The sequence below is a fragment of the Ricinus communis genome, chromosome 2 (genome assembly GCF_019578655.1).
Source record: "Ricinus communis isolate WT05 ecotype wild-type chromosome 2, ASM1957865v1, whole genome shotgun sequence".
In the NCBI taxonomy this organism is placed as follows: domain Eukaryota; kingdom Viridiplantae; phylum Streptophyta; class Magnoliopsida; order Malpighiales; family Euphorbiaceae; genus Ricinus; species Ricinus communis.
This window is the reverse complement of record NC_063257.1, coordinates 28,738,920-28,755,392: the sequence shown is the minus strand read 5'-3', so window position 1 is coordinate 28,755,392 and position 16,473 is coordinate 28,738,920. Positions and strand designations below refer to the sequence as shown.

General features: G+C 35.1%; 1 non-coding gene across 1 annotated transcript; it reads right to left on the bottom strand.

Moving 5' to 3' along the window:
• Window positions 1-310: 310 nt before the first annotated feature.
• On the bottom strand, window positions 311-417 carry LOC112534035. The gene has a single exon (XR_003078361.1). It is a non-coding gene; the product is annotated as a small nucleolar RNA R71 (small nucleolar RNA).
• Between the last annotated feature and the right edge of the window lie 16,056 nt (window positions 418-16,473).

The following is a 16,473-nucleotide window of genomic DNA, read 5'->3' as shown; positions in this document are numbered from 1 at the left end:
GCGACCACCTGTGGCAGCCAACAACTTCGAAATAAAGCAAAATGTGATACAGATGGTGCAAAATAGTGTACAATTTTGGGGACTGCCGAGCGAGGACCCAAACACTCACATCGCCAACTTTTTGGAAATCTGCGATACCTTCAAGATAAATGGAACAACTGATGATGCCATTTGGTTAAGGCTGTTTCCTTTCTCTTTAAGGGACCGAGTGAAAAGATGATTGCAGTTGCTCCTAGCCAACACTATCAGGACATGGAGATTATTGGCTGAGAAATTTCTCTACAAGTACTTTCCTCCAGCTAAGACTGCTAAATTAAGGAATGACATTTCTTCTTTTGTGTAGATGGAAAACGAGAGCAAGTATGATGCCTGGGAGAGGTACAAGGACTTGTTGAGATGCTGTCCACACCATGGTCTACCAGTATGGATGCAAGTTCATACCTTTTACAACAATTTGAGCCTTGCTACTAGACAAATGGTTGATGCAGCAACAGGAGGGGCGCTGAACAGTAAGACGCCCGAGCAGGCTCAGAACTTAATAAAGGAGATGCCCATGAACAATTACCAGTGGCAATCTTCTAGGAGCCGACCAATGAGGCAGGGAGTGGTCAATCATTTAGACTCCACAGCAGCCTTGGCAGCTCAAGTGGAGCTTTTGACTAAGAAGTTAGACTAGCTTTAGATGCCGGTTCATGTAGCCCAGATAAGCTGCGAATTTTATGGTGGCCCGCACTATGATGCAAACTGTAATGCGGGAGGTATGTTTGCTTCGAGTAATATTTCTTCTTCTATTGTTTCTGCTGACATTGAATAGGTAGACTACATGAGTAATGCACCTAGACAGCAGAACAACCCATACAGCAACACATGCAACCCCGGCTGGCATAATCATCCAAATTTTGGGTAGAGAAACAACAACGCCCAGGGTTCATCAGCTTTTAGCGCATCGTGACCACCACAGTGGGCTATACCATCGACCCCTCCACCGGTGAAAAGAAATCTAACTTGGAGGAGCTGATCATGAAGTTTGTCACGTCGACTGATGATAGGTCATATATAGTTATACTTATTGTGTTTAATTCTCTTACATTTTGATTGGATAATGTGCTTAGTTGTGGAAATTGTGTTTATTCTGATCTAGATGGTGAAATATCAAGGCTTGAGTGAAATTAAGCGAAAAGACATATTTTAAAGCATCACTTAGTAAACTTCAGCCAAAAGACATGGCTTTAAAGCATCACTTGTCAAAAACCAAGTCTTTTGAAGCAAGAGCAAAAATTTGGGCAGAAGATCATTTTCAATAAGGCGTGACCACACCTTGCAACCCATGAGCTGCTGAAAGTTGCAAAAGAGAGCTTCGAATTTTTCAGAGATAAATTTGTGTTGGACCCATCTTTAGTTAATTTCCTTTATTTTTGGAAGTGTTGGATAAAGAGAACTTTTTCCCATGTATTTAGGATTTTAATTTATTTAGATTACTCTTTATCTTATCCTTCCTTATAGGGATAAGATCATAAGAAGTTTATTTCTTTTTAATAAGGATTCTCTTATTAGGGTTTAGGTTTAACTTCCTATATAAGGAGGCTAGTTCTACCAAGTAAAGGACGGTTGGATACTTGATATTCTTATTCTTCTTCTATTCCCTACAATTCTTTTCTTATGAATTCTTACTCCACCATGTGTGCCTAAGATTTTAGTTTCTGATTCAAGAGTGAATAAATTCCAATTACGATTTTGTGAGGCTTTGTGCTTAACAGAGTTCTTCTTTAATTCAAGTATTCTTTATTTCTTACTTTTATTATTTATTAATTTTTGATATTGATTGAACTGACGACTTTGATATTGATTTTTCTATTGCTAAACTTTGAGTTTGTGATCCGTAATTGTCATGAACGATTGACACAAGTAGCAAAGAGCTAGCTCATGTGTGTGTGATTGCAGCTTATTCGAATTACATAGCTTGCATGATAAGCTTTAGGGAAATAAAGGAACAAGGTTAATTCAATTGCAGTTATCTCAATTAATTAATGTTGGTTTACCCATTCTCATTATTCTTAATGCTATCATTAAGTTGATATGGAACGCTATCGTGCCCAGTTGACTAATGGTAAGTTTTGATTTGGATGTTGGGTTTGAGTCAATTATATTAGGAGAATTACACTTGTTGTGGCTTTTTCGAATAAGTAGACTAAGTACTTGAATAGAAGAATTGATATTTTAGCCTTTGATTATGATTACAATTAGATGGAATTAGCACTCTTGAATTGGAAATTTGTTAAGATTGATTTTTATTTACTTTAATATTCAGCCTTCATTGTCTCCTATTTATTTATAATTTTGATTCAAACATTCGAAATCACCCCATTTTTATTTTACTTTGAGAAGCTATCCACATTGGTTCCCTTGGGATTCGACCTGGTTTCACTATTTCTACAAGTTAGTTTACGAAAATCAGTAATTTATTTTGAAGGGCTTCGACAACCCTTTCAAATTTGGCACTGTTGCCGGGGAGCCTATTTTAGTTTCTCATTGTTTAGTTTATTTGTTTATGACTCGTTCTTCTCAAGCGTTTGATTTGCAGTATAATCCTGAAATTGAGAAGATAGCGCGCCGATTAAGAAAGGAGACTATGCAAAGAAAAAGTTGTCTCATAGAGGAATTGGAGATAGATTTGGCTATTGGTGACACATCTATTTTTCAAAAAGTTGTAGAAAATATGGTGAACAGAACTCTCAAAGAGCCAATCGCACCAGATTTGAATCAACAACCTTTATGCATTACATTTCCTAATATTGCATTTGATTTTGAATTAAAATCTGGCTTAATTCACTTACTCCCTTCTTTTCATGGATGTGCAGGTGAATATCCTCATAAACACTTGAAAGAATTCCATATTGTATGCTTCAGAATGAAGCCACATGGTGTGATAGAAGAGCAAATAAATCTTAGAGCTTTTCCCTTTTCTTTGAGGATAAAGCAGAAGATTGGCTCTATTATCTACCCTCCGGTTCAATAACAAAATGGAATAAGATGAAAAGATTGTTCTTAGATAAGTTTTTCCCTGTAACAAGAGTTGCTAACATCAGAAAAGAAATTTGTGGCATAACATAGTTCACTGGAGAAACATTGTATGAGTATTGGGAAAGGTTCAAGCAACTGTGTGCTAGCTGCACCCATCATCAAATTTCTCATCAACTCTTAATCCAATACTTCTATGAAGGATTATTACCAATGGTTAAGAGTATGATTGATGCAGCAAGTGATGGAGCTTTGGTAGACAAGACACATGAAGAAGCCAAGTAATTGATTTCAAGCATGGCTGCAAATTCTCAGCAATTTGGTACAAGAGCTGATGGAGCTACAAGGCGAGTTAATGAGGTAAGCACTAAAAATCTTGAAAATCAAATTTCTGATTTAACTGCTTTGGTTCGTCAAATGGCTGTAGGGCAATTGCAAATGGCAAAAGTTTGTGGAATATGCTCAGTTCAAGGACATCTCACTGATATGTGCCCAACATTGCAATAAGACTCGATGCAAGATGCTAATGCTCTAGGCAGATTTACTGGTCAACCTTAAAGGAAGTATGACCCTTTATCCAATCATTATAATCCTGGATGGAGAGATCACCCAAATTTGAGCTTTGAAAACCAAGGAGGACAACAAAATTATCCTTCCCAGAATTTCATTAGACCACCTCAAGTTCTCCAAAAACCTCAAGCTTCAAATTCAGGTATGTCTTTGGAAGATATTGTTAAAAATCTTGCTAACAATGCTCTTCAATCTCAACAGGAAACAAGGTCAAGCATTCAAAATTTAGGCAATCAAATTACTCAATTGGCTACAAAATTCTAGAAAACTACCTTCATAACCGGAGATAAATCCAAAGGAGAATGTTAGTGCAATTTTTCTAAGAAGTGGAAAGGAGATTCCTTCAGGGTCAATTCCACTTAAGGGAAGTGAACCGAGCAAGAAAAAGGAAGAAGAAGCTTCCTTTAAAGCATACGTGGGGTAAAATTCGATCCTCCTCTATCTCTTTCATCTCACACTCCATTACCTCCTTTTCCTAGCATATTAGCTAAGCTAAAAGAAGATGAGCAAGAAAATGATATCTTGGATACATTTAGGAAGGTGGAGATAAATATCCCATTATTGGATGCTATCAAACAAATTCCTAAATATGCAAAGTTCTTAAAGAAATTATGCACAAACAAAAGAAGGATGAAGGAAAAGGAAAAAGTGGTGGTAAGTAAAAATGTGTCAGCTATCTTGCAAAAGAATATGCCAGAAAAATGCAAGGATCCAGGTATGATTTCATTACCTTGTGTTATTGGTAATACGAAAATTGAGCGTGCCATGTTAAATTTGGGAGCTTCCATTAATGTCATGTCATTTTCTATTTATCAAGATTTGAAACTAAAGGACTTGCAAAAGACTGGTGTAGTGATTCAATTAGTTGATCATTCTTATATTCATCCCCTTAGAGTTGTTGAAGATGTTTTGGTGCAGGTTAATGAGCTCACATTTCCTGTCGACTTTTACATTTTGGAAATGGATGGTAATTCCTCATCAAAATCAGCTTAGATTTTATTAGGACGATCATTCATGAAAACTACTAAGACAAAGATTAATGTAGATGAGGGTACTCTCTCCATAGAGTTTGATGGAGATATTGTTAAATTTAATATTTTTGATGCAATGAAATATCCTAATAATGTACATTCTCTTTGCCATATTGATGTAATTGATCCAATTATGCAGGAAGTATTTGCAAAAGAAAGTGTTAGCGATGAGCAAGAATTAGATGCACAATCTAATTTAGAAGGAATTGATTATGAGATTGGTCAAAAAGTATTATTATATAATTCTCGATTGAAGCTTATGTCTGATAAGTTTTGTTTTCAATGGATCAGTCCATTTGTTGTTACTAATGTGTTTCCCTATGATGCAGTGGAAATTAAAAGCTTGGATTCGAATAAAATTTTCAAAGTGAATGGTCATAGATTGAAAATCTTCCATGAGGGTGAAATTGCTCCATGTCTCATTAGTTTCCCTTTGGATCACTCCACTTATTTGGATGACTCAAATATTTCATCATTCCGTCGAGCATAACGATGTTAAACAATTGCACTATTAGGAGGCAACCCAAATGCTTTCTTTATTTTTATTTATACCTTTTATTTTCTTTCACTTAATTTATTTTATTTTCTAATATTTTTTTTCTTTAATGAATAAGTTCAATTTTTTTCTGGCAGGAGACTAATTTCGATAAGGCGTGACCACACCTTTTACAACTCTCCTAAAAGCATTAGCTGAATTTTTTTTTACAGAAGCTCGTTTCTTATAAGGCGTGACCACGCCTTGTTTCCAAACATCTTCTGTTTTATTTTAAAAATTGTTGTTAATCTTACAGAAGCTCGTTTCTTATAATGCGTGACCACGCCTTGTTTCCAAACATCTTCTGTTTTTGTTTTCAAAAAAAAAAACTGCACTTCAAGTTACAGAAACTCGTTTCTTATAAGGCGTGACCACGCCTTGTTTCAAAACATCTTCTGTTTTGAAAATTGCACTTAAAATTATAGAAGCTCGTTTTTTATAAGGCGTGACCACGCCTTGTTTCAAAACATCTTCTGTTTTGAAAATTGCACTTAAAATTATAGAAGCTCATTTTTTATAAGGCGTGACCACGCCTTGTTTCAAAACATCTTCTGATTCATTTTGACTTCTCTACTTCATTTTCTTTTTATTTATTTATTTATTTATTTTTCTTATTTATTTATTATGGAACCAAAAAAAAGAAGAAGAAGAAGAAAGAAAGTTTTATTTTACAGCAGCCACCAATGTTTTATTTTCTTTTGCAGCAGCCAACACCAAAACTTCCTATTTTCACTGGGCGGTTCTATCTCCTTTCCCACCATCACCATTGACTATTCAGTCCGAGTTGCTCGCAAATCAGGGGAGTTTCAGATTTCTTTTCATTTCTTTTATGAGCCATTTTCTTTTTGATACATTGAGGACAATGTATAGTTTATGTGTGGGGGAGGAATATGATAATTACATGATTTCCTTTTCTTTTTGAAAATATTTTCTTTTTATGCTTATAATTAGGTATGCTTTAATTCATATGTGCTAATTCTTCTTTGCAACCTTGAATTTTTTTTTGATAACCTAGAATACCATGTAAGTTAGATTTATATTTTTGGTTTGAGTTTTAATGCATGAAAGAGATAAGCATGATTATTATTTCTTTAAAATTATCTGATGGTATCTCATTAGTTTATTGATTGAAAAATGCGCAAGACTTGATACAAATTTGAACATTCAAGTGAGCTTTTGAGCCAAAGAGCAATTCATTATATTTTGCTCTAATTTTTTTTAATGTTATCAAATTTAGTATGATTATTCTAGAACTTGCTTGTAAATGCACATTGAGACCACATCTTTGGATTGATGCTTTAATATGAAAATGCCAATTAGAATTAACCTATTCTTAGACTCTTAAAATACCTACCCTGTTGATTTCCCTTTTAATTAGCCACTTTGAACCTATTTTCCATTTTCTTTTTTCTTATTTTTAACACATGTTGTTTAACCCAAGACCTTTCGTTTGCTACCTCTATTTTTCTACCCTTGTCAAGACAAGAAGGGAAGTGTTGCATGATACAAATGAAATAGAAAAAAAGAAGAGACAAAACAAAAAAAAAGAAAAAGAAAAAGAAAAAAAGAAGAGGGAAAGAAAAGGAAGAAAGGGAGAGTGATATTTATTCCTTTCATAAAAGAGGATAATTGGAGAAGTATTCATCAAATATATTGAATTGAATTGTTACATGTTATTTCTCCAAAGTTTTTAGTGCTAATATAAGATGTGGGAATAAATTTCAAAGTTTCTGTAGTGTGTTTTATGCTTATGTGGCATAGTTATCATGCAGGTAACTAACCTTTTTGTCTTGATTGTGAAACACTCTAATTTTTCCTTTTATCATACCCTTTCTTAAGCCCCATTACAACCTTTGTAAAGTCCCTTTGGTTTTTGGATCTAATTCATGTGTAGTGGTGGATACTTGATTCATTAGCAAGCTTATGGTAATAACATGCTATGTTTTGATTCTGAGAGTAAATGCACCCTAAACACTTTGAGAGTATTGAGTGAAACCATGTTAAGGTGTTAAGTCTCATTGCTTTGATTTTGATGAATTAGTGAGATACTTGTTCTTTTTACAAAATTTATCCTGTGAGTGCTACTCTCTTGATTGTCATTATTATTCAACTCATTGATGTATGTTTAACTGATTTGGTATTTGTGGAGATTAAAAGAGATAAAAAGGAAGTAGAGAGGAGAATTGGTATATTGAATTGAGGTATGCTTGAGGACAAGCATAAATTAGGTGTGGAGTAATTTGATAGGTCATAATAGTTATACTTATTTTGTTTAATTCTCTTACATTTTTTATTGGATAATGTGCTTAGTTATGGAAATTGTGTTTATTCTGATCTAGATGGTGAAATATCAAGGATTGAGTGAAATTCAGCCAAAAGACATGTTTTAAAGCATCACTTATCAAAAACCAGGTCTTTTGAAGGAAGAGTAAAAATTTGGGCAGAAGATCATTTTCAATAAGGCGTGACCATGCCTTGCAATCCATGAGCTGCTTAAAGTTGCAAAAGAGAGCTTCGAATTTTTCAGAGATAAATTTATGGTGGACCTATCTTTAGTTAATTTTCTTTATTTTTGGAAGTGTTGGATAAAGAGAACTTTCTCCCATGTATTTAGGATTTTAATTTGTTTAGATTACTCTTTATCTTATCCTTCCCTATAGGGATAAGATCATATAGGAAGTTTATTTCTTTTTAATAAGGATTCTCTTATTAGGGTTAACGTTTAACTTCCTATATAAGGAGGCTAGTTCTACCAAGTAAAGCACGGCTAGATACTTGATATTCTTATTCTTCTTCTATTCCCTACAATTATTTTCTTGTGAATTCTTACTCCACCATATGTGGCTAAGTTTTTAGTTTCTGATTCAAGAGTGAATAAATTCCAATTGTGATTTTGTGAGGCTTTGTGCTTAACAGAGTTCTTCTTTAATTCAATTATTCTTTATTTCTTATTTTTATTGTTTATGAAATTTTGATATTGATTGAACTGACGACTTAACTTTGATATTGATTTTTCTATTGCTAAACTTTGAGTTTGTGATCCGTAATTGTCATGAACGATTGACACAAGTAGCAAGGAGCTGGCTCATGTGTGTGTGATTGCGGCTTATTCGAATTACATAGCTTGCATGATAGGCTTTAGGGAAAGAAAGGAACAAGGTTAATTCAATTGCAGTTATCTTAATTAATTAATATTGGTTTAATCATTCTCATTATTCTTAATGCTATCATTAAGTTGATATGGAACGCTATCATGCCCAGTTGACTAATGGTAAGTTTTAATTTGGATGTTGGGTTTGAATTAATTATATTAGGAGAATTACACTTGTTGCAGCTTTTTCGAATAAGTAGACTAAGTACTTGAATAGAAGAATTGATATTTTAGCCTATGATCATGATTACAATTGGATGGAATTAGCACTCTTGAATTGGAAATTTGTTAAGATTGATTTTTATTTACTTTAATATTCAGCCTTCATTGTTTTCTGTTTAATTATAATTTTGATTCAAACATTCAAAATCCTCCATTTTTATTTTACTTTAAGAAGCTATCCACATTGGTTCCCTTGGGATTAGACCTGGTTTCACTATTTCTACAAGTTAGTTTAGAAAAATCAGTAATTTATTTTGAAGGGCTTCGATAATCCGTTCAATTGAGACGAGATTTCAGCAAACAGACAATGCTCTTAGAAATCAACAGGCATCCATCCAGAATTTAAAGAGTCAAATTGGGCAGATTTCTAAGATGCTGTCTGAGAGGACACAAGGATCGCTCCCCAGCACAACAAAGTTAAACCCTAGGGAGCATTGCAAGGCTGTCACCTTGCGATCAGGTAAGCAATTATCTAGCTCTCTACCATTAGCTGATGATGAGGATGTTTTCATGTAGGATAAGCCAGCTAGGCAGGAGCCAGAGCTTGAGACAATAGGAGAAGAAAAGGTGGAAGACAGGCAAAAGAGCCCTGTGAGAGAGTACCAGCCACCAGTCCCCTTCCCTGCTCGACTTAAGCAGGAGAAGGTTGATAAGCAGTTTGGTAAGTTTCTTGACTTTTTTAAACAACTGCGGATTAACCTACCTTTTGTTGAAGCTATTTCACAGATGTCGAAGTATGCCAAGTTCTTAAAGGAAATCTTGAGTAACAAAAGGAAGTTGGAGGATTTAGGACTAGTGACTCTGAACGAGGAGTGTTTGGCTATTCTTCAAAACAAGCTGCCAGTCAAAAGGAGAGATCCAAGGAGTTTTACTATTCCTTGTATCATTGGCGATTATTAGTGGTGCATTAGCTGATTTAGGAGCTAGTATAAATTTGATGCCCACTAGTCTGTTTGATAAATTAGGTTTGAGTCCTAAGCCCACTAGGATGAGCATTCAGTTAACTGATAGAACTGTTAAGATTCCTAGGGGTATTATTGAAGATGCACTTGTTAAGGTAGACAAGTTTATTTTTCCTGTGGATTTTTTAGTTATGGATATGGAAGGTGAGAGTATTGTGCCTTTGATCCTAGGTAGACCCTTTCTTGCAACATCTAGGGCTGTAATAGATATTTGTGATGGAAAGCTTCAACTTAGGGTAGATGATGAGACCATTACTTTCGACCTAGCTACTACTACGAGACACTCTTTAGACCATGATGATGCTGTAATTTCTATTGATATTCTGGATGATTTGGTTGAGTCTCATTTACAGGAAATATTGCTTGATGATCCTTTGCAGGTAGCTTTGCAAGTAGAGGAGGAGGAGCTGTCCAACGAGCAAGTGTTGGAGCAGCTCGCTAGTTTGCTGGCTACTAAGCCTAGCTGTTCTACTAATCCTTTTTCTTTCTCTTGACAGGTCAGAAGTGCAGAAAGTGAAGTCTTCTTTCGAGGACCCCCGGCCTTAGAATTGAAGGAGTTACCTAAGCACTTAAGCTATGGATTCTTGGATGAGGAAGAAAAGTTACCGATGATTATTGCAGCAGATTTGACACCCGAGGAGCGAGCAAAAATTCTAGATGCACTCAAGAGGTATAAGAAGGCCTTCGCCTATAAGATTGCTGATATTCTCGGGATCAACCCTAGTTTCTGTTCTCACAAGATTCTTATGGAGGATAGCTATAGAGCAGTAGTTTAGCCGCAGAGGCGACTTAACCCGAACATGAAGGAAGAAGTAAAAAAAGAGGTAATTAAGCTCCTTGATGCAGGATTGATTTACCCTATTTCTGACAGTTCTTGGGTGAGCCCTGTGCAGGTTATGCCGAAGAAAGGAGGCATGATAGTAATTTGCAATGAGCAGGATGAGCTGATACCTACATGGACGGTAACGGCATTTCGAGTTTGCATCGATTACAGGAGGCTTAATGATGCAACTTGGAAGGATCACTTCCCTCTTCCTTTCATTGATCAGATGTTAGAAAGATTAGCAGGACATATGTTTTACTGTTTCTTTGATGGTTTTTTAGGATATTTTTAGATCCCAATTGCACCTGAAGACCAAGAGAAGACAACTTTCACCTGCCCCTACGGGACATTTGCTTATAGACAGATGCCTTTTGGTCTATGCAATGTGCCGGCTACGTTTCAGCGGTGTATGATGGCCATTTTTTATGATATGATTGAAGAGTCGATGGAGGTATTTATGGATGACTTCTCTGTTTTTGGGAATTCATTTTCTCACTATTTGGCAAATCTAGAACGCATGTTAGCTAGGTGCATTGAAGCTAACTTGGTGCTAAATTGGGAAAAGTGTAATTTTATGGTGAGAGAAGGAATCGTTCTAGGGCATAAGATTTCACATGTAGGGATGGAAGTTGATAGAGCTAAAATAGAGACAATATCTAAGCTACCACCCCCTAGTTTTGTTAGGGCTGTTAGGAGTTTCTTAGGCCATGTTGGGTTCTATAGAAGATTTATTTGAAATTTCTTTGAAATTGCTAGGCCTCTTACTCAATTACTAGTTAAGGATGCACCTTTCATTTTTGATGATGCATGTTTGTCTTCTTTTGAGTTAATAAAGAAACTTTTGACCACAACCCCTATCATGGCTTCGCTTGATTGGGGGCTGCCCTTTGAACTAATGTGCGATGCTAGTGACTATACTGTTGGAGATGTGCTTGGATAGAGGTTTGATAAAAAGTTCCAACCCATTTACTATGCTAGCAAGACTTTAATAAGAGCCCAGGAACATTACACTACTACAGAAAAGGAGTTATTGGATGTTGTTTATGCCTTCGAGAAATTCAAATCATACCTCGTTTTATCTAAGACTATTGTCTTCACTGACCATTCAACTTTGAGGTATTTGTTTAATAAGCATAATGCTAAGCCAAGATTGATCAGATGGATTTTATTGTTGCGGGAGTTTGACATTGAGATTAGAGACAAGAAGGGCACAAAAAATTTGGCAGCAGATCACCTATCCAGACTGGAGAATCTGAGCTTGGAAGCACTTGATCAGAGCATATTTGTCAACATGAGAAAACAACCCCGTAAGAGAGGTATATTTGTCAATATTGGAAAACAACCCTGTAAGAGGGATATATGTTTCAACATGAGAAAACAACCCCGTAAGAGGGGTATATTTGACAATATTAGAGAACAACCCGTAAGAGGGGTATACGTTTCAACATGAGAAAACAACCCCAAAATAGTGGTATATTTGTCAATATGAGAAAACAACCCCGTAAGAGGGGTATATTTGTCAATATTAGAAAACAAACCCGTAATAGGGGTATATCTTTCAACGTGAGAAAACAACCCCAAAAAAGTGGTATATTTGTCAATATGTGAAAAGCCCGTAAGAGGGGTATATTTATCAATATTATAAAAGAACCCCGGAAGTGGGGTATATTTTTCAACATGAGATTACAATCCCAAAATGGGGTATTTTTATTAATATGAGAAAACAACCCCGTAAGAGGGGTATATTTGTCAATATTAGAAAACAATCCTGTAAGAGGGGAACATACTACAATATGAGAAAACAACACAAAAAAGTGGTATATTTGTCAATATTAAAAAATAACCCCGTAAGTGGGGTATATCATTCAACATGAGAAAACAACCCCGTGAGAGGGGTATATTTGTCAATATTAGAAAAGAACTCAGTAAAAGGGGTATATCTTTCAACATGAGAAAACAACCCAAAAAATGTGGTATATTTGTCAATATGAGAAAACAACCCCGTAAGAGGGGTATATTTATCAATATTAGAAAACAACCCTTTAAAAGGGGTACATTTGTCAATATTGGAAAATAACCCCAAAAAAGTGGAATATTTGTCAATATGAGAAAACAACCCCGTGAGGGGTATATTTGTCAATATTAGAAAAGAACCCCGTAAGAGGGGTATATCTTTCAACATGAGAAAACAACCCCAAAAAGTGGTATATTTGTCAATATGAGAAAACAACCCCGTGAGAGGGGTATATTTGTCAATATTAGAAAATAACCCCGTAAGAGGGTATATCTTTCAACATGAGAAAACAACCCCCAAAAAGTGGTTTATTTGTCAATATGAGGAAACAACCCCGTAAGAGGGGTATATTTGTAAATATTAGAAAATAACCCCTTAAGAGGGGTATATCTTTCAACATGAGAAAACGACCCCAAAATAGTGGTATATTTGTCAACATAAGAAAACAACCCCGTAAGAGGGGTATGTTTTTCAATATTAGAAAACAACCCCCTAAGAGGGGTATATCTTTCAACATGAGAAAACAACCACAAAAAAGTGGTATATTTGTCAATATGAGAAAACAACCCCGTAAGAGGGGTATATTTATCAATATTAGAAAACAACCCATCAAGAAGGGTATATCTTTCCACATGAAAAACAACCCCAAAAGTGGTCTATTTTTTAATACGAGAAAACAATAACGTTAGAGGGGTATATTTGTCAATATTAGAGAAGAACTCCGAAAGAGGGGTATATCTTTCAACATGAGAAAACAACTCCAAAAAAGAGGTATATTTGTCAATATGAGAAAACAACCCCGTAAGAGGGGTATATTGGTCAATATTAGAAAGTAATCCCCTAAGAGGGGTATATCTTTCAACATGAGGAAACAACCCCAAAAAAGTGCTATATTTGTCAATATGAGAAAACAACCCCGTAAGAGGGGTATATTTGTCAAAATTAGAAAATAACCCCTTAAGAGGGGTATATCTTTCAACATATGAGAAAACGACCCCAAAATAGTGGTATATTTATCAATATTAGAAAACAACCCCATAAGAGGGATATATCTTTCAACATGAGAAAACAACCCCAAAAAAGTGGTATATTTATCAATATGAGAAAACAACCCCGTAAGAGGGGTTTATTTGTCAATATTAGAAAACAATCCCGTTAGAGAGGTATATCTTTCAACATGAGAAAATGACCCAAAAATAGTGGTATATTTGTCAACATGAGAAAACAACCCCGTTAGAGGGGTATATTTGTCAATATTAAAAAAGAACCCCGTAAGAGGGGTATATCTTTCCACATGAGAAAACAACACCAAAAAAGTGGTATATTTTTTAATAAGAGAAAACAACCCCGTAAGAGGGGTATATTCGTCAAAATGAGAAAACAACCCCGTGAAAGGGGTATATTTGTGAATATTAGAAAATAATCTCGTAAGAGGGGTATATTTGTCAATATTAGAAAATAACCCCGTAAGAGGGGTATATTTGTCAATATTAGAAAACAACCCTGTAAGAGGGGTATATCTTTCAACATGAGAAAACAACCCCAAGAATGTGGTATATTTGTCAATATGAGAAAACAACCCTGTGAGAGGGGTGTATTTGTCAATATTAGAAAGGAACTCCGTAAGAGGGGTATATTTATCAATATTAGAAAACAACCCCAAAAAAGTGGTATATTTGTCAGTATGAGAAAACAACCCTGTGAGAGGGGTACAGCATGAGAAAACAACCCCAAAAAAATGGTATATATTTTAATACGAGAAAACAACCTCGTAAGAGGGGTATATTTGTCAAGATTAGAAAACAACCCCATAAGAGGTGTATATCTTTCAACATGAGAAAACAACCCCAAATAAGTGGTATATATTTTAATATGAGAAAACAACCTCGTAAGAGGAGTTTATTTATCAATATTAGAAAACAACCTCGTAAGAGGGGTATATTTGCCAATATTATAAAACAACCCCGTAAGAGGGGTATATCTTTCAACATGAGAAAACAACCCCAAAAAAGTGGTATATTTGTCATTATGAAAGAACAACCCCGTGAGAGGGGTATATTTGTCAATATTAGAAAACAACCCCGTAAGAGGGGTATATCTTTCAACATGAGAAAATAACCCCAAAAAAGGGGTCTATTTGTTAATATTACAAAACAATCCCGTAAAAGGGTTATCTTTCTACATAAGAAAACAACCCCAAAAAGTAGTATAATTTTAATATGAGAAAATAACCTCGTAAGTGGGGTATATTTGTCAATATTAGAAAATAACCCCGTAAGAGGGGTATGTTTGTTAATATTAGAAAACAACCCCGTAAGAGGGGTATGTTTGCCAATATTAGAAAACAACCCCGTAAGAGGGGTATATTTGTAACTATTAGAAAACATCCCCGTAAAAGGGTTGTCTTTCAACATGAGAGAAGAACCCTAAAATTTTGATATATTTTTTAAAACGAGAAAACATCCCCGTAAGAGGGGGTATATTTATCAATATTAGAGAACAACCCCGTAAGACGGTTATATCTTTCAACATGAGAAAACAACTCCAAAAAGTGGTATATTTAACAATATGAGAAAATAAACCCGTAAGAGGGGTATATTTGTCAATATTAGGAAACAACCTCTTAAGAGGGATATATCTTTCAACATGACAAAACAACCAAAAAATTGGTATATTTCATAATACGAGAAAAGAACCCCGTAAGAGGAGTATATTTGTTAATATTAGAGAACAACCTCGTAAGCGGGTTATATCTTTCAACTTAAGAAAACAACCCCAAAAAAGTGGTATATTTTTTAATACCAGAAAACAACCCCGTAAGAGGGGTATATTTGCCAATATTAGAAAATAACCCCGTAACAGGGGTATATCTTTCAACATGAGAAAACAACCCCAAAAAAGTGGTATATTTGTCATTATGAGAAAACAACCCCGTGAGAGGGGTCTATTTGTCAATATTAGAAAACAACACGTTAGAGCGGTTTATCTTTCTACATAAGACAAAAACCGAAAAAGAGTTGTATATTTGTCAATATGAGAAAACAACCCCGTAAGAGGGGTATAATTGTCAATATTAGAAAACAACCCCGTAAGAAGGGTATATCTTTCAATTATTTTGGGGTTGTTTTCTCATGTTGAAAGATATATCCCTCTTACGGGGTTGTTTTCTCATGTTGAAAGATATACTCCTCTTACGGGTTTGTTTTCTAATATTGACAAATATACCCCTCTCACAGGGTTGTTTTCTCATATTGACAAATATACCAATTTTTTGGGGTTGTTTTCTCATGTTGAAAGATATACCCGTCTTTCAGGGTTACTTTCTCATGTTGAAAGATATACCACTCTTACGGGGTTGTCTTCTCATATTGACATATATGCTCCTCTTACGGGATTATTTTCTAAAATTGACATATATACCCCACTCCGGTGTTGTTTTATCATTTTAACAAATATACCCCTCTTATGGGGTTGTTTTCTCTTATTGACAAATATACCACTTTTTAGGGTATTTTTCTCATGTTGAAAGATATATCCCTCTTACGAGGTTATTTTCTAATATTGACAAATATACCCATCTTACGGGATTGTTTTCTAACATTGACAAATATACCCCTTTCACAGGGATGTTTTCTCATTGTGATGAATATACCACTTTTTTGGTGTTATTTTCTCTTGTTGAAAGATATACCCCTCTTACGGGGTTCCTTTCTAATATTGATAAATTTACCCCTCTTACAGGGTTGTTTTCTCATATTGACAAATATACCACTTTTTGGGGTTAATTTCTCATGTTAAAAGATTTATCTCTCTTACAGGGTTGTCTTCTCATGTTGAAAGATATACCTCTCATACGGGGTTCTTTTCTAATATTGACAAATATACCCTTCTTACGGGGTTGTTCTCTCATAGTGACAAATATACCACTTTTTGTGGTTGTTTTCTCATAAGATATATCCCTCTTACGAGGTTGTTTTCTCATGGTGAAAGATATACCTCTTTTACGGGGTTGTTTTCTAATAATGACAAATATACCCCTCTCACGGGGTTGTTTTCTCATATTGACAAATATACCACTTTTTTGGGGTTGCTTTCTCATGTTGAAAGACATGCCCCTCTTATGGGGTTATTCTCTAATATTGACAAA